This window comes from Lathyrus oleraceus, chromosome 2 (genome assembly GCF_024323335.1).
Source record: "Lathyrus oleraceus cultivar Zhongwan6 chromosome 2, CAAS_Psat_ZW6_1.0, whole genome shotgun sequence".
NCBI lineage: Eukaryota > Viridiplantae > Streptophyta > Magnoliopsida > Fabales > Fabaceae > Lathyrus > Lathyrus oleraceus.
Genome location: NC_066580.1, coordinates 428,331,091 through 428,350,940, shown reverse-complemented (window position 1 = coordinate 428,350,940; position 19,850 = coordinate 428,331,091). Strand labels below are relative to the sequence as shown.

At 38.9% G+C, this 19,850-nt stretch overlaps 1 non-coding gene across 1 annotated transcript; it reads left to right on the top strand.

The window, feature by feature from the left end:
* Positions 1 to 10,421: 10,421 nt before the first annotated feature.
* On the top strand, positions 10,422 to 10,528 carry LOC127124967 (small nucleolar RNA R71). Its single transcript, XR_007804437.1, has one exon. It is a non-coding gene; the product is annotated as a small nucleolar RNA R71 (small nucleolar RNA).
* The last annotated feature ends 9,322 nt before the right edge of the window (positions 10,529 to 19,850 follow it).

The window sequence follows — 19,850 nt, the reverse complement described above, 5'->3', positions numbered from 1 at the left end:
CGGAAAATAAACAAAAGTAGTGCGAGTGCGGAAAGTAAATGAAAGTAGTGCGAGTGCGGAAAATAAATAAAAGTAGTGCGAGTGCGAGAAATAAATAAAAGTAAAGCGAGTGCGAGAAATAAATAAAAGTAAAGCGAGTGCGAGAAATAAATAAAGTAAAGCGAGTACGAGAAATAAATAAAGTAAAGCAAGTGCGCGAAAATAAAATAAAGTAAGGCGAGTGCGGGAAATAAACAAAGTAAAACGAGTGTGGGAAAATAAAATAAAGTAAAGCGAGTGCGGGAAAATAAAATAGATAAAGGCGAAGCAATAAAAGCCTGCTCCAATCGGAGGGTTGAATAAAATGCAAAGCGGAAATGAAAATGGCGGCAAGATTAACTTCCTTCCAAAGTGCTCCAAACTCGATTACAGACTCGAACACAGACTTGATTACACAATTGTTGTAACACCCCAATGCGAAGCGATTATCACTTTAAAATACTGAATATATGCCTAAGTGAAACAAAGTTTGCTTCTAAGTTTTTCTCTGCTATAAGTTTGGATGATTAAACAAGTGAATTCGAGTCTCTATTTATAGGAGAATAAAATGATGGAATTGACAAGGATGCCCTTCAACTTGAAAATGGGAGGGAAAACTTTTCCTCTTGTGGTGCCCGCCACAAGGCCATGGCGCCCACCACAAGGCCAAATCTGAGGCGCCTTAGTGGAAGTAGTGGGGAACATGGAAGTTGAGGGAAGTTGAGCTAGGACACGTCATGGCAGTGTCCATGGCGCCAGCCACAATGGGAGCCACAAGTACAAAATGCTGAATTTTAGGGTTTTTAGCTCTTTTTCACTCCTTTTCTCGATCGGGGCTCCGATTAAAGTAAAAACCTGAAAACAAAGAGAAACATAGTAATAACACAACAAAATAACAATAAAACTACTAAAATGCATGTGAAATCGGAGTCGAAAATACGGTGAATTTCAGTGTCATCAAACTCTCCCACACTTAAACCTTTGCTTGTCCTCAAGCAAAACATTAAAAAGCTCATAGAAGAAAAACTGGTGTAAACGAGTGCTTCAGGTTAAAAAGGTTCTAAGTTCAAGTCGGGATGCAGTGATAGGTACTAACTGAGTGAACTAAGGGTATCATGATGACACTTATCCGCAAACGTGGACATAAACTTCATTCCTATATTAATCAACCCATATTATCCCACAATACCTAGGCATGCCTCTTCATCTCTTTTTGTGTCCTTTTCATTCAGGCGCAATCACATTAAGCCCGTTATCCGTACATGCTTCATAGCAGAGTGACCTGTTAGTGATTATGATCTAAACATGGGGTTTCTGGCACATAAATCTGTGTAAACCCTTTTATTTGACCCAACTGCAGTTGTGGGGGATCGGATCGTAATCCGTCCTACCGAGTTCAGCACCAAATACCTCTGAACCAACTAACAGTAGGTAAGTTTTTCTTTTTCTTTTTCTTTTTTCTTTTTGTAGCATTTTTTTACAATTCTTTGGTTTAAATGACTTTGTGAGGGTCACCTATACCTGAGTTGCCTTTTTTGCTTTCTTTTATTTATTTTGTTGGATCATTCACTTATTTGCATCGGTCCCTTACGTAGAGGATGCGTAGGTCGGAGCTGACTGCTGGGATAAACTACTGAGGACTTATACTGAAATGATGATTAAGGCCATGGTATATGGGGTTTCGGGAATGATTCCTATATTTACGAAGTCTATGGTGCTAAAATAATACTGATGTTTCACAAAGTTCTCCCAAGTCACCGCATCCTTACTCAAACTCGTCTTAAAAACCCAAAAACTTTCAGAATAACACTGTTTTCTTTTGCAAAAAAATTTTTTTGGTAGGGCTAAAGGTATGGGGAGATTAGACTGTATTAAAGATACACTATATTGGTGACTCGTCAGACTCATGCATTATCTAAGACACTTAAACTAAAAGCAAGATAAACAACTAAAAGGCAATAAAAATAAACAAACTATCTAAAAACAGCAAAGAAAAGGGATAAAGGAAAGCGATAAAGTCTCCTCCCACACTTAAATCGAACATTGTCCATAATGTTTCGAAATAAGATAAGGGAAGAGGTACCTAACAACCTACTGCTGACCACTGGTGCCCTCACCAACCTGAGGTGGACGACGGGATCGGGTATGACGACGGTCTCTCTGATCCATCCTCGCCCGTAAGGCATCTTGAGCAGTCCCCACTTCTTGAAGGTTACCCATAATGGAAGCTTGGGTGGCTCCGATGAGTGCAACATGCTGACGGTGGTAGTGTTGCTGACGGGCTTGCGTATCTGTGATCGTTTGCAGGGACTATAAAACAGTGTCATATGACTTGTCTGTCCTCCGCTGTGATTCTTGCATGAAGCTCATGTTATTCGACAGTTGTTGTTGGATGGTAGAGAGTAGGTCGTCACGCCTTTGCTCTCTAACCATGTGGTCACGCCACATCTCCTCTGTAATATAAAAGCCAGGAGCGGTACCTGCAGAAGAAGAAGATGGTGCGGTGTGTGATGGTGAAGTGTGATGGGGGGACACATGGGGTACGGGAGATCTCTCTCTCTGATCATATTCGTCATCAATGTCATGTCCCGCCTCATCAGGAATGTTAGGAGGAAGAGGATCCAAAACAGGTGGAGCATCTAAAGCGTAGGTCCAATTCCTTTCATCTCGTACATCAGTACGTCTAGTGCATGGTAAGACAACAGATGAGATAGCTACACCATGAACCATAAGTACATAGCCTCCTTCTCTCCTTAATCGACACAATTTCATGTCTCTCAGAAATTTTAGGTTAATTGTGCAGGGAGGTAAGGGGTCTAGGGTAGCTATCTCATTGTTCAGGTTAAGCGCCCGAGCAATAGACATAATCAATCCTCCGAAAACAATCGGTCCCGCTTTATTTAAAGTTAAAGTCATATGAGCGAGCATGAACGGGACCAAGTTAATTCGTTTATTTATGAGGCTTCCTTGCAAAAATAGAAGCTCTCTAGCATTTACCTTATTTGGATTCTCTCGGCCAAAAATAGTACATGCCAACAGATATCTAAAAACTCTAATGGCCGGGTTATGGATAGTCGAGGCAAGAACTCCTTCAAAAGAATTTATGGAAGTGTTTGACAATCTCTGCCAGAAGGAAAACACCTCGACTGACCAATCAGAATCCAAAGGGGCCTCACAAATAGCACCGTCCCCATGAGGGATTCCTAACAAGCCCGCTAGTTCGTCGGTACTTAATTCATATTCAACAGCAAATATTCTAAATCGGACCGTACCGACTGTGCTAGCAGTGTTAGGATTGGCAATATAGATTAAAGAACTTAAAAATTCGATTGTCAATCGCTCAATAGGTAGGTTCTTTGTTTGAAAAGAAATTATGCAAACCTAAATTATCTAATAAATGGAATATGCTATGATAGATACCTAAAGTGTAGAGACAATTTTCATCAACATACCTTGTCGGGAGGATCTTCCAATTTTGCAACCGTTCGATACTCTTCCTTTGCCTATCTCCCGGTTTCCCTCCTCGAAGAATGAATCCATTAAACTCCATTGTGTAGCTCTTGAAATGTGACGAAGAAGATGAAGTGGAATGTGAAAAGGTTGGATTTTTATGAAATCCGACGGATGAAAATGAAAATGGAAATCGGGAAAATGATTTGTATGGTGTGAGGGTGAGAAAGGTGTGAGCTTTTTGTGGGTTCAAGGAAGTTTTTGCAAGGTGGAAAAATGGGTTTTGAAGGTTTGAAGGTGTAAAAATGGTGAAGAAAGGGAGTCTGCCCCGAGCTTATACAGACGCTGTGGCAGGCGCCACAGGGTCTATGGCGGGCGCCACAAGGCAAAATTCGGTTGGGCCGGATTTTGGTCCTTTGGCTTGGGCTTCTCGTTGTCTTTTGGCTTGAGGGGTCCGGATAGCATTTGTCTTGTAATTTTTCCTAGTATCGTTGGCTTGCATAATTTTATAAAAATAAAAATAAAACAAAATTTAAATATTAGACTAATAAATAAATAAACAACTAAAATAAAAAGTGTAAATAAAACAAATACAAGACATATATATATAAAAGTAGAAATATCAATGTGTAGACATAGTTGATAAAATATCCCCAAATGCGATGATATAAAATGAGTTATGTAAATACGAGAAATATAAGCATAAAAAGAGATAAAATAAGATGAAATGGTAAGATCATATAGTAGGGGGGTCGTCCTTCTTGAGTGGATCCACGGAGCATGGCTATCTCCTGCCTGAGCTCTGCGATCTCCTGGTATAAACAGTCGGCCTCAATAGTGTGAGTGAGATCAGATACTCCCATCTGTAAGGTGAGGTCATCCACCTCCTGTCTAAGCTCTGCAATCTCTCTACGACAGTCTGCAATCTGGGTGCGGATGTCTGGGGTCTGCAATGATAGATTGTTAGAGAATACAGTGATCCTGGGAGAAGGTGGTGTAGGTGTGTACTCAGCAATGGGTGGTGATCTCGGCTCCTCGATGGTCTCTCCCTGTCCCTCCAGAGCATAACTCCAGTTTGCTGGATCATGCACACTAGTCATTATAGGATCAGGTAGTGCGAAATAATGAATAGCCTCGTTGTCGACTAGCAATCAGAACTGACACGGGTGGAAAGAGGCTCTCCTCATCAGTCCTCTGGTCAAACAAAAGTCGACGTCCATGGTAGTGTACCCACAGTAGGTCCGGAGATGTAACAACTTGCGAGATAGACCTAAAGCGACAGCAATCTGTGTAATGATACCTCCTACATGGATGACTCCTTCGGTCGATATGGAGAAACCGCTGAGACCACATAACAGAAAGTTCCCACATGCTACTGGGCGAGACTGGGATGCACAAAATAGTAGGAAGATTTCCTCTTCACTCAGCAATGTCTCAGCATCCGGTCTTCCTAGGAAGGAATATGCCAATATCATCAGGAAGTATCTAAAAGCAGGGTTATATATAGCCTGAGACAGCTGCATAGATGGATCCTGGCTTCCGCCACCTGATATATCACTCCAAAACTTCTCCACCTCCTTACCCAGAAAATATCCCATAGGTGTCTCGTGGATAGCATCAGGAGTGGTCTGGAAACCCAATAGGTCACTGAACTCTTTCTGGCTGAAAGAGTACTCAACTCCAAAGAGCCTGAAAGCAGCATACCCATCCGGTCCAGAGTATGGGTCATAATCAAATGAACTGAGGAACTCTAGTTTAAAGTTCCTATAGGTGTTACTCAGGTCGTCAGCGAACTCGTCCCAGTGAAGCTGGTGGCTCAGAAATCGGATACTTGGCTCAATGCCCAGTGCCTCTATGCAGTGCTGGTCAGGATAACGTGTGGCCGCCATAGGGCACTGATACAGAGCGATGTAGCGCTCTCTCTGAGCATCATCTCTATAGGCGACGTGCATATCATCGAAATCCTGCATCTTGTAAAAGTTAGGAAAGGGGTCCTGAAAATACAAACCATTCAAATATTTAGTCTCGGTGAAAATAAAAATAAAATAAAATAAAATTAAATAAATGCGAAAAAGTAAAATGAAAAACCATGGGTTTCCTCCCACGCAGCGCTTGTTTAACGTCATTAGCTTGACGATCAGAATTTATACACTTGTAGTAGTAGGAATCGGTGGGTCAATCAGAGTGTGGCTTGAGTAGTATGCTGGAATGTCTCCTTCTTCGTAGAGCTTCAGTCTTTGTCCATTTACGATGAATGGACTACAAGTTCTGTTCTTGATTTCTACGACTCCGGATCTCAGAATCTTGGATACTTTGAAAGGGCCAGTCCATCTTGAGCGTAGCTTCCCAGGGAAGAGTCGTAACCTAGAGTTGAAAAGGAGAACAGGGTCGCCTATGTTGAAGTTTTTCTTTACTATTCTTTTGTCGTGCCAGGCTTTTGTTCTCTCTTTGTATATTTTTTGCATTCTCGTAGGCAGATTGCCTAAGTTTTTCTAGTTTGTGAATGTCAAGGGTACGCTTTTCTCCAGCGGTCAGGTAGTCTAAATTCAAAGTTTTAATGGCCCAATAGGCCTTATGCTCTAATTCGAAAGGTAAGTGACAGGATTTTCCATAGACTAGTTGGTAGGGAGTAGTTCCTATAGGGGTTTTGAAAGCGGTTCTATAGGCCCATAATGCTTCGTGAAGCTTCTGAGACCAGTCTCTCCTAGAGATAGAAATAGTTTTCTCTAGGATTTGTTTTATCTCCCTATTGGATACTTCTACTTGGCCACTAGTTTGTGGATGGTATGGTGTTGCAACTCTATGCCTAATTCCATATTTTCTTAAAAGTTTATCAAATATCCTCGATATGAAGTGTGATCCTCCATCGCTTATGACTAAACGTGGTGTTCCAAATCTAGGGAATATATAGTTTTTAAATAGTTCAATCACCACCCTAGTATCGTTTGTGGGTGCAACTATGGCTTTAATCCACTTAGACACCTAGTCTACAGCTACTAAGATATACCTGTTTCCTAAGGATGGTGGGAAAGGTCCCATGAAATCTATACCCCATACATCGAAGAGTTCTACTTCCTGAATGTTTCTTAGAGGCATTTCGTCACGCCTTGAAATGTTTATAGTGCGTTGGCATCTATCACATTTGACAATGCAAGCATAGACATCACGCCACATGGTAAGCCAGAATAGGCCAGCTTGAAGAATCTTGGCGTATGTCTTAGAGGTGCTCACATGTCCACCATAGGGTGCAGAATGTCAATGCTTGATAATACTGTTTACCTCTTCTTCCGGAACGCAACGACGAAAAATGCCATCTTTACCCCTTTTGAAAAGGAATGGTTCGTCCCAATAGAAGTTTCTCACATCGTGGAAGAATTTCTTCTTGCGGTGGTAGTCAAGATCAGGGGGTATCATATCAACAGCTAGGTAATTAACGAAGTCTGCATACCAGGCTACGTTACTTATTTCTAAGGAATTTTGGAAGTGCTCATGAGGGCCTAGGTTATCATCTTCAATGGTTTCTAGTTTAGCTATCAGTCTATCATAGGTGAAATCATCATTTATGGGTACTAGTTCTGGTTTTAGATGTTCTAGCCTAGAAAGGTGATCGGCTACTACATTTTCAGTGCCTTTTTTATCTCTTATATCTAAATCGAACTCTTGTAGTAATAGAATCCATCGGAGTAACCTGGGCTTGGCATCTTTTTTACTTAATAGGTAATGAATGACAACATGATCATTGTAAACTATAATTTTTGCTCCTACTAGATAAGATCTAAATTTGTCTATAGCGAAAACTACAGCGAGTAATTCTTTTTCGGTTGTTGCGTAGTTAAGTTGGGAAACGTCTAGGGTTCTACTGGCATAATAAATTGCATGTAATTTTTTATCTTTCCTTTGTCCTAGAACGGCTCCAATTACATAATCACTAGCATCGCACATTATCTTAAAAGGTTCTGACCAATCAGATGGTTTCATAATGGGTGCAAATACTAATGCTTGTTTTAAAAGATTAAATGCGCAATTACATTTTTCAACGAAAATGAATTCAGCATCTTTCATTAAAAGTCCAGTTAAAGGTTTAGTTATTTTGGAGAAGTCCTTAATAAAACGCCGGTAGAATCCAGCATGTCCAAGAAAGCTTCGGACTTCTCTGATAGTTTTGGGTGGTTTTAGGTTTTCTATAACTTCTATCTTAGCTCTATCTACCTCTATACCTTTTTCGGAAACTATATGTCCTAGAACAATTCCTTCGGTCACCATGAAATGACACTTTTCTCAGTTTAGCACGAGGTTCACTTTCCACACATCTCTCCAGGATTTTCTCAAGGTTGGCAAGACAATTGCGGAAATCAAATCCGCAAACCGAGAAATCATCCATAAACACTTCCATGATACCATCTAGGTAATCTGCAAAGATTGACATCATGCAGCGTTGGAAAGTAGCTGGGGAATTACAGAGGCCGAATGGCATTCGTCTGTAGGTAAAAGTTCCATAAGGGCATGTAAAAGTAGTTTTTTCTTGATCTTCGGGATGGATAGGTATTTGGAAGAATCCTGAGTATTCATCTAGATAGCAGAAGTAAGAGTGTATGGCTAGACGCTCCAACATCTGGTCTATAAATGGTAAAGGGAAATGATCCTTCCTGGTTGCTTTATTTAATTTTCTATAATCTATACACATCCGCCATCCTCCTTCTAACCGTTTTGCTACATGTTCGCCTTTATCGTTTTGCACGACTGTGATGCCTCCCTTTTTAGGTACTACATGCACATGGCTCACCCACTCACTGTCCGAGATCTGGTAGATTATACCTGCCTCAAGTAACTTAAGAACTTCTTTTTTAACAACATCACTCATTATAGGGTTTATTCTTCTCTGATGTTCTTTGGAGGGTTTTGAATCTTCTTCGAGCGAAATCCGATGCATGCATACGGATGGGCTTATACCTTTCAGGTCAGAGATATTATATCCTAAGGCTGAGGGATATCTTCGTAAAACGTCTAAAAGTTGGTTCATTTCCTCTCGGCTCAAGGTAGCACTGACTATAACTGGACGGTTCATCTCTTCATCGAGGAACTCATATCTCAAGTTCTTAGGCAGATCCTTAAGTTCTAAGGTTGGTTTCTTAGGGCATGACATAGGATCTGGGGTAAGGGATAAACATTCGTAAAGGTTATCATCGATGTAGGGTTTCTTAAAGTTATCATCTTCCATTATGAGAGTTGATGGTAACTTAATTGTTTTTATAATTTCTTCTTGTTCTAATTCTCTAACACATTTATCAATGATATCTAAGGCATAACATGCGTCTCCCATCACAGGTGCCATAAGAAACTTCGAAAGTATAAATTCTATTTTCTCGTCACCTACCTCAAAGGTCAACTTTCCTCTCTTGACATCTATTATGGCTCCTGCAGTTGATAAGAATGGTCTACCTAGAAGGATCGGTATATCATTGTCCTATTTGATGTCCATGACAACAAAATCAGTAGGGATAAATAACTGACCTATCCTAACAGGGACATCTTCTAAAATTTCTATCGGATACTTAACAGATCTATCGGCTAACTGAAGTGACATCTTAGTGAGCTGTAATTCTCCTAAGTTTAACCTCTCACAAACCGCTAACGGCATTAAGCTCACACTAGCTCCTAAGTCTAGAAAAGCTTTTTCGATGACATGACTTCCCAAAAGACCAGGAATTGAGAAATTTCCAGGATCTTTATCTTTTTTGGCTAATTTATTCTCGGAAATGGCATTACATTCCAAAGGCTTCGGATTGTCAAGTCTACGTTTGTTGGTAAGGATGTCTTTAAGAAACTTTGCATAAGAAGGTATTTGGGTGATGGCTTCTGTGAACGGGATTTCTACGTGAAGTTTTTCTATAACTTCAATAAATTTTTGATATTGGTTATTGATCTGGGTTTGTTTGAGTCTTTGCGGATATGGTATAGGTGGTTTATATGGCGGGGGTGGTACGTAAGTTTTATCTTTAGGTTTTTCTCCTTTTTCTTGACCTTCCTGTTTTTCAGATTCCTCTGGTTCCTTTACTTCGTCTGTGGGTTTGGTATATTCCTTAGAAGTTTTGGGTTCACTCAATCTTGGGTTTGGTGGCTCATCATAAGCATTCCCGCTTCGTAGGGTAATGGCATTGGCTTGTCCTCTCGGATTCTGTTGAGGTTGTCCAGGGAACTGTCCTCCAGGTGTAGTATGAGGGGCTTGGTTTAAAGCTACCCGAGAGATCTGGGTTTCAAGCATCTTGGTATGAGTAACTATTTGGTCAACCTTGGTTCCTAACTGAGTAATCAATTCATTAACATGAATGTTTTGGTTCATGAACTCCTTGTTTTGTTGGGTTTGAGCAGTGATAAAATTTTCCATAATTTTCTCAAGGCTCGGCTTTGGTGGTACAGGTTGCATAGGTTGATTTGGTCTTGGGGCTTGATAACTAGGTCTCGGAGGTGCATTATTTTGGATAGGGTTATTGTTCTTATAGGAGAAGTTCGGGTGATTCCTCCATCCAGGGTTATAGGTATTCGAGTATGGGTTCCCTTGGGTGTAGTTCACTTGCTCAGAGTGGGTTTTGTTTAATAGATTGCATTCTGCAGATTGGTGTCCTTTGGTTCCACATATCTCACAATCCGACGAAACTGCAGCTCCAGTGTTCGGGTTTATGCACATATGCTCGACCTTAAGGGCTAATGCGTCCATTTTAGCTTGCATCATGTCTATAGAGCTTAGTTCATGCGCTCCTCCTTGGGCTTCCTTCTTCTCAATTATCGCTCGTTCGACTCCCCATGATTGATGGTTTTGAGCCATATCTTCGATGAGGGCACTAGCTTCAGGATAAGGTTTGTTCATCAGAGCACCGCCTGCGGCAGCGTCGATGGTCATCTTGGTGTTATAGTGAAGTCCATTATAGAAGGTCTGAATGATTAACCAATTTTCTAAACCATGATGTGGGCATGCTCTTAACAACTCTTTATATCTCTCCCAAGCTTCGAACAACGGTTCTCCTTGGTTTTGGGTAAATCTAGTTATATGGTTTCGAAGAACGACGGTTTTACTCGGAGGAAAATATCTAGCAAGAAAGACTCTTCTAAGATTATCCCAAGTCGTAATGGAATTGGATGGAAGGGAATCTAACCATGATAGGGCTTTATCTCTGAGGGAAAAAAGGGAATAATCTTAAACGGATTGCCTCAGGAGAAGCTCCATTGGTTTTAAAAGTGTCTGCTAATTGAAGAAATATTTTTAAATGTTGGTTTGGGTTCTCAGTAGCGAGACCTCCGAATTATCTCTGTTGCACTAGTTGCAACAGGGATGGTTTAAGTTTGAAATTATTAGTCGGGATGGTTGGGTTTACTATACTAGAACTAGGTTCTTCGTTAGATGGTTGGGCGAAGTCCTTAAGAGGTCTTTGGTTTTGATCTTCATCCATAGCTCTCCTAATTCTATGAAAGAACAAACGTGCGCGAGCGTAACGTTCAGGTTCTGTTAGAGGATAAACTAAGCTTTCGGTGTTGCGAGCTTTTCGCATTGACCGGCAGGAAATAGCCTAAGTCTAAACGATATAACAACAGGGTAATGAAATTTAACGAAATTGGTCCCCGACAACGGCGCCAAAAACTTGATGCATGCTTTTCGCAAGTATACGAACGCGTCAGAGTAATATAAAAGATTGTCGAATCCACAGAGACCAAGTGTCAATCTATCGTTATCTATTGTTATGGTGTTTATCAAAGGCAATCAAAATAGGTGTTTTTAGAGTGTGCAATGAAAAGTAAAGTGTTGAATAAAGTTCAATTAATAAAGACGGGGTCGAATGTAATTCACATAATCAATTAATAACCCAAGTACTTGCTAATAGAACTACTTATGGGTAATGTTTCCTACTTTGAAAAGAACCAATTTAACAGGAATTGTCGCTTTCGCGTATTCAGAACCGAGTTGTACTCCCTAATCAAACCCTCTTATTGTCACTTATAAAAAGGCGCGCATTGCGTTAGAGTAGTAAACCTATTTTTAAGAAATATAGTATCTTGACTAAGTTGAAAAGTATTTTAACCTGGATTTCTTAACCAAAAGAGGTTCTCACGAACCAGACTCTAAACTTATAAACGCGTCCGAAAATAGTTTTAAAATCTCTTTTCTTCTTAAGTTAAAAACTCCTAATGAACTAAACAAAGCGCTTTTGTTGTTTTTGAAATAGTTAAAAACAATTAAGTTTCAATAGACGTTGGACGGCTTTCGATCTTACCCAACGGAAATTAAGTGCGGGAAAACTTAAGTTGAAAGTTAAAATAGCCCTTAAGTGTTTCTACCAACAATTGTACGGATTATCGGTTCAATTGCGATCCTTACATTCTAACCTTATAGATTTAGTTAGACATGGTAAAGTAAAAGTGCATTAATTTAAATAAAAGTAGTGCGAGTGCGGAAAATAAACAAAAGTAGTGCGAGTGCGGAAAGTAAATGAAAGTAGTGCGAGTGCGGAAAATAAATAAAAGTAGTGCGAGTGCGAGAAATAAATAAAAGTAAAGCGAGTGTGAGAAATAAATAAAAGTAAAGCGAGTGCGAGAAATAAATAAAGTAAAGCGAGTGCGAGAAATAAATAAAGTAAAGCGAGTGCGGGAAAATAAAATAAAGTAAGGCGAGTGCGGGAAATAAACAAAGTAAAGCGAGTGCGGGAAAATAAAACAAAGTAAAGTGAGTGCAGGAAAATAAAATAGATAAATGCGAAGTGATAAAAACCTGCTCCAATCGGAGGGTTGAATAAAATGCAAAGCGGAAATGAAAATGGCGGCAGGATTAACTTCCTTCCAAAGTGCTTCAAACTCGATTACAGACTCGAACACAGACTTGATTACACAATTGTGGTAACACCCCAATTCGAAGCGATTACCACTTTAAAATACTAAATATATGCCTAAGTGAAACAAAGTTTGCTTCTAAGTTTGCCTCTGCTCTAAGTTTGGATGATTAAACAAGTGAATTCGAGTCTCTATTTATAGGAGAATAAAATGATGGAGTTGACAAGGATGCCCTTCAACTTGAAAATGGGAGGGAAAACTTTTCCTCTTGTGGCGCCCGTCACAAGGCCATGGCGCCCGCCACAAGGCCAAATCTGAGGCGCCTTAGTGGAAGTAGTGGGGAACGTGGAATTTGAGGGAAGTTGAGCTAGGACACGTCATGGCAGGGTCCATGGCGCCAGCCACAGTGGGAGCCACAAGTACAAAATGCTGAATTTTAGGGTTTTTAGCTCTTTTTCACTCCTTTTCTCGATCGGGGCTCCGATTAAAGTAAAAACCTGAAAACAAAGAGAAACATAGTAATAACACAACAAAATAACAATAAAACTACTAAAATGCATGTGAAATCGGAGTCGAAAATACGGTGAATTTCAGTGTCATCAGCACCCTTAACTCTTACGATTATGTGTCACTTTTACATAAAATCTAAGATCCTCCCAGTAGTGATGAATGTTGTAGGCATCTCCGATGTCCTTAATAAAATCTGCTAAGTAAATGAGAAACCTTTGGATGGGTTAAGTTAATAAAACCCCTGACCTTAACGAAATCGGCTAAGTAAACGAGAAACCTCTTGTCAAGTTAAGTTAATAAAACCTCTGACTTTAACAAAATCGGCTAAGTAAATGAGAAATCTCTGGTCAGGCTAAGTTAATAAAACCTGCGACCTTAATGAAATCGGCTAAGTAAATGAGAAACCTCTGGCCGAGTTAAGTTAATAAAACATCTGACCTTATTGAAATCTGCTAAGTAAATGAGAAACCTTTGGTCGATTTAAGTTAATAAAGCCTCTGACCTTAATGAAATCGGCTAAGTAAATGAGAAACCTATGGCCGAGTTGGGTTAACAAAACCTCTAACCTATGAAATCGGCCAAGGAAATGATAAACCTCTGGTCAGGTCATAAAACCTTTAGCTAGGTTATGATTGAACTAATCGACCAAATAAATAAAAATTAATGGATGGATTGTGGTAATCAATCATTTGGTTTAGAAAAATAGACTATAAAATTCTCCTACCGGGTTATCAAACATAAGGATCAAATGCAAGGTCTGAGGAGTCTCTCACGAGTGGTTAGATTTATTAAAGAATTTTATCACAAAGTCTAAATTATTATAGACAAACGATCAAATTGAGTAAACTGGTACCCATTAAAAACAAACATATGAAACATACCAATAGAAAACATAAGACATGGAACAATAGAATAATGATATCATACTCAAAAGGACCTCTTAAGGGGTTTAAACATCTGTCAGAAAGGAAAAACATTATTCAAAAGTTACAAAAGGAACATCACCGTTGATAGCCAACAACAAACATAAATAAACTTAAATTCATGATGCTCATCTTCCTGAGCCCCAGGGTCGAGTTGTTCATTGCCACACCCTTCAAAACCTCCTCTTTAGGTGAAACTTCCTCCATGCCCACCAGTTTCCCATCCACTACAATCTTAAAAAAATACATCTTTCACACGTCCAGATTAGGCATGATGCATAAAGCTTGAGATTTGGTTCTCTCAAAAGCTTCATCACCAGTTGAGAGCAAGTCTACATGGGCATCTTGTAATAACTTATTTAAAGTCTCAGTAAGAGCCCGAACTTGTTCTGCTTCTCGGGCCAAACCGACATTGGTTGCTTCTAACTCCGAGCACTTGGACTCTGCGGTTTCCTTTTGGTTCATCATTTCCGACAACTATGACTCTGAGGTCTCCTTCTACTTCTTAATCTCTTAAAGCTGCTTGTTCAGCTCCTCTACCTTGACGATATGGACTTTCAAGTCATCCTTCAACTGAGTCATGTCCTTAGTAAGACGAACCTCATTCTTCTCATAAGCATCACCTACTTCAAATAGACCCCGAGTCATGATTGTGCATCTTATCTAGTAGGCCCCAAGGTTTTGGGTCAATTGTTAAGCGCCTATGGAATTCACCTTCTCAACGTCCTCATTTGAATTCAAATTATCATAAAGATATCTCAAACCACCAAAACTGTTGGACCAAAACTTAAATTCAGAGGATGGTTAGATTGGTGACTACTACCTAAATCCTGCATCAAGGTAGTAATTTTCAGGTCAGCCTGACTGACATCATCATTCATCAGGGTCTTCATCTTCTTTGGAGAACCCGACTTGGATTCCCTAAAAGGAGGAACAGAGGCAGGCTGAGGATCTGATATAATAGGGGTTGCTTTGACAGTGTCCATCTTCTTCCTTTTGAGAGTCTGGGTTTGAATAACCGTCATATTGATCTTAGAGGCAGACTTCTTCCTGCACATCCCTTTTGCTTCAGCCATCAACTTCTTTTGTTCAAAAGCTTTACGTTTGTCATGTTAGCTAAAATTAAAAGACCAAAGTAAAGTTCAGGAACTATAAAATAATAAGGTTATCAAAAAGAAATAAAGAGCATATTTAAGCATTACCGAGGATATAAATTTTTTTCGGGTTATCAGTCATATGTAGCAAGTCTTTAACTTTCACTACCCAAAAAATATCCAAAACGGCCAAGGCTTGGATTTCTAGAGCCTTTAACTTATCATAGTCGAAACCGGAAATCAGCAATGGACTATTTGATCAATAAGTCGAGAAACAATAGTTCTCGTCCAACACATACATAACTTGGGGACACCTTTCTCTACTCTTAACTCGAAGGAACTTGTCCTTGAAACCCTTATGATTGGTAGCATAAGCTTGAAGGAAGCTCTTCTTTGGAATCCCGCTAAGGGAGACTCAATCTTATTTTTCCACTCCCTTCAACTTAAAAAACGAGAAAAAAAACCTAAGGTGGGCGTTATATCCACCGCATTGCAAACAAGTTCAAAAACCTTGATAAAACCCCAACCATTTAGGCGTAACTGAGAAGGGGTTTTGAGGAGATCAAACTCAAAATAGGTAAATGAGATATGAATTTTTAAGTCATCAATTACCCCTGAGTAGAAATAGAAATACTCGTTAGACACTCCTTTGGACCGAGTAATACATACTCTCTCACCAACCACACAAGATTCTAATACAACATCTTCCTTGGTCTCGGTGGAGGAAACTAGATTATTAGAACAAAGATTCAAGATGTAGTTATCGTTGATAACACTATGGTCGTAGCTTAGAACCTCTTTGTCAATCAAAGATCTTGTTGTCTTCATCAGAATATCCAAGAAACCTAGTGACAAAAACCTTGAGTCAGTGTTCCTACTAGGTGAAAGGATTTCACCATAATCTTCTCAAATAATCTGGTCAAAATCCACTTGACTTAAATGACCCTCACACTCAGTCATGCATTCATTCCAAATTATATTTCTCTCATTGGGAGTAAGGGAAATCAGGGATTCTTCCGAATGGTCACAACCTCGTATTAAAGCCATAACAAAGAGTAAAAAAGAGTCATCCCAACTGAAGTTCGGAACATAGAGGAATTCAAAGTTGTTAGAGAGAATAGTGGTCATTGTATCTCAATGTAGCCCTTTCCATGTATTTACATTTTTTTTTTCAATTTTGTAATGATCCATATCAATAAAATTTGAGCCTTTTGTCCATTCATTTACTATTCTCACTTATTTCAGTTTATGAAATTTCATTTATTTATGATAATAATTTTTTAAACAAAAGATATATAAACAATTGTGTTTTGAACGTTACAAAAAATATATTTTTCCTTGACATGTGAATATAAGAGAGGAATGTTAACAGAAATCACAAGGATGGTAAGATCTTGAAGATCGAAGCTCAATGGCCCCCAGACATGACTTCCTCTTTTGTTGCATGTATCCAAGAACATCAGTTTCTTTAGCACAAGATTGCGAGAATGGCAAAATCCATATTGAGCTCACCAGCAGTTATTCGACACGAAGTTTGTCCGAATGTTCTTTATCCCCGACAAACCCCCGTCAAAATGGAGTTCATGATTCTAAAGATTAAGTTTTGGGTTTCCAACCAATATCTTTTTCCCATTTCCAGAAGGATTTTTTAGCCTTGTATCAGGATTTAGCTCATTTGATGTGCTTTCGATCTTTCATTGTGGGGTTCTCTTTGGTAGAATCTCTAGCAAGATCCCCGATAGAATCTCCATCTCGTTGAGATTAGCCGACTATTTGGTTGTACTGTATTTTCAGTCTAACCCTTTGTGCATGTTTTGTCAGCATATTCATAACGCATAGGCATAACATCATGATGATTATTTATGCATATTGCATCTTTCTTGATTATTTCCCCACCTCTGGTGATGACTTTTCCCCCCGCAGAGTGTGTGCATCCTCTCTCCAATAGAGTGTTGACCTTAAGCAGAAAGAGTTTAGCCTTTCTAATTCCCCATTCAGTTTGATTTTCGTGGAAGGTTTTGTTTTAGTTTCCCTTTCAAGTTCATTATCTGGATGGAATTAATCCCCCAATTGAGTTTATTTCCTCATTAGGCTGAGTCTTCTTTGACCGCTTCTCTCTAGTTCATTCTTGGGTTGGGTTGAACTTTGGTTCCTCGAGTTTATTACCTTTGTTAAACTATCACTTGGTTGATAGTAGGTAATATTCTCCTTTACCCTTGATTGGTTACCTTTGTTAAGCTATCACTTGACTGGTAGTTAGTAATATTTCCTTTTATTGATTACCTTTGTTAATCTATCACTTGGCAGGTAGTTAGTAATAATTCCTTTTGAGCTTATTACCTTTGTTAAGCTATCACTTAGCTGATAGTAGGTAATATACCCCTTTACCTTGGGTTGGTTAACTTTGTTAAGTTATCACTTGGATGGTAGTTGGTAATCATTCCTTTTGAGCTTATTACCTTTGTTAAGCTATCACTTGGCTGATAGTAGGTAATATTCTCCTTTACATTCATTTGATTACCTTTGTTAAGCTATCACTTGGCTGATAGTTGGTAATCTTTCATTTTGCTTATTACCTTTGTTAAGTTATCACTTGCTTGATAGTAGGTAATATTCTCCTTTACCTTTGGTTGGTTACCTTTGTTAAGTTATCACTTGGTCGGTAGTTAGTAATCATTCTTTTTGAACTTATTATCTTTGTTAAGCTATCACTTGGCTGATAGTTAGGTAATATTTTCTTTCCCCCTAGAGGGGTCTTACATTGATAAGTCTTCCCCGTTGGACCTTTGGATCATTTGCTTTCCAACCATGCATTGTTTTCCTTCCAATACAATAGTTACTCCCAAGCCGAGTCTTTCCCTTGTGGAACTTGGATTGTCCTTGATTGGAGTTTTCCCCCTTTAGAATTTGTTATTCCCCAGCGGAATTTTAGTCTTCCCTGTTTTCCATCAGCCTTTTTGTCTTTCGTGGCACTATGTTCCCCATAAGAGATCCCAGTCTACATTCATATCATATCATAAGCATTTTTGCGGTATCTTAGGGCCAAAAATTGGGTCTTTTATATTTAAGTCTCTTCAATCTTCATATCTCCAAATTGAAGAAACTTAAATAGGGGCATCTGTCATACCCTAATTTTTAACCCTATGACCCCATATACCATTGGCATCCTTGCACACAAACAAGGTCACCTCTTGGTCCCTCTCCCTCTCACCTTTGGGGTTTGCCTTTTTCCAGGTATCATGAAGCACCTCTTTGTTGGTGTTTTTATATTTGTGTTTACATATTCATTACTTATCTAACCACTAATCAAAATATATTATATGTTTTGTTTTTCTTAAATTTATTGTGCAAGGTAGGGCTTTTCATAAAAAGCATCAAACATGGTTCCTCAGCTAGGGGTTGTAATGATTCCTCAAGTCAAAGTATGGCCAACCATTGATTTTAAATGGGGATATCTTCTAATGCATGATCTTAAAGGTTCTAAAGCACATTTCAACCTCATTTTTATCAAGGTTACATCAAAGTTTTATTGCTTACTTCTCAAGGAAAGTCAAAGGTTCATGTGTTTATTTCCATGCCTTCTTCAACAAGTTACTTCAAACTTTGAGCAATCTAATCAAGATACATTCAAGGTCATCTTATTTTAATTTCATATGATAATACATGTACCTTGAAATGCAAGGAAAGTCCAAGTGTACAAGTTTATTCCAAGAGGTTTGACCAAAAAGTCAACATTTGAAGTCAAAGTTTCAAGGATCACAACTCCTTCAATTCTCAACATTTTTGAATGCTTCTTTTTGCATATAACTCTTATCAACATCCTCTACAACTTCTCTTTACATGACAAGATCCAATTATGCTTGGAGGGTCATTAAAATTTTGGAGACATTATAGGTCATTTGTGGACTTAGAGAAATTTGACCTATTTTCAAGTGACTTTTTCTCAACTTTCAAGGATTGTAACTTCTTCAATTTTCAACATTTGAGTTTTATTCTTTTTGCACAATGTCATTTGTGATTCCCTCTATAATTTTTTTTTCAATGATCAAGGTCAAATTGGAAGGTCATGGAATTAATTGAGACATTATAGGTCATTTTCAGCCATTGGATACTTAAATTTTTCTAAGTTATGTGACCAGTTTTTCATGCCTACTTCAACATGCCATAAATTTGTGCTCAAGCACCCAAATGCAGCCTTTCTTGGCACATTGTAATCTATGTTATGATGTCAACAAATTGTAAAAAGAATGGGACCAAAAAGCCTCCTGAATATGATGCCTCATTGAATTGAACATGGTGACTTGGAACTGAAGAAATCACCATTGCTCAAAATTTGAACTTCACTAATCTCAACTCCAAGCCAAATTAGCATGTGTTTTGGACCTAAACATGTTTAACCAAGTCTCAAGAAGTTAATTGACTATTGAAACACATTATTTGACTGAGTTTTAATGAGTTGCAAGTCACACTTTTCTCACTTCATGATCAAATTTGTTTTACACGAATTCGGCTTAACTCCATACGTATTTGGATCCAAACACATTTCATATAAATAGAGGAAGCTATTGCATTCATTTATAAGCCTTTGAGAGTCAAGAAACCCCTGCTGCAATATGAAGTTTTCCAAAAAAAATCCAACTATCGTGTTTTGAATTCCAGCTTATTTCAACCCAATTTCTTAATTTCATTAGCATCTTCGACATCTTCTGAAGTTGTTGCAACAATTCACAAGCTCTGATACCTTCTGAAGTGCTCTAACCAGACGGGTGTAAGACCCCATTTTTGTCCCAAAGATCCCTCATGACATCATAACATTGCATTTGCATTGCCTCAAGGATCATTAGCATCTTGGTTCCCTTTGCCTTTGGGAGGGACTTCTTGTGAATGGTTTGAGATCACCAAGCATGCTTGATTTGTATATCATTGCTTTTCTTATTTTGTTTACTAACCAAAAGCACAAAAATATGTCACTAACATCTTTTGTTTGTAGCTTGAGCAATCACCAGGTCAAGAGCTTCAAGGAGGTCCTTTGTGCAAT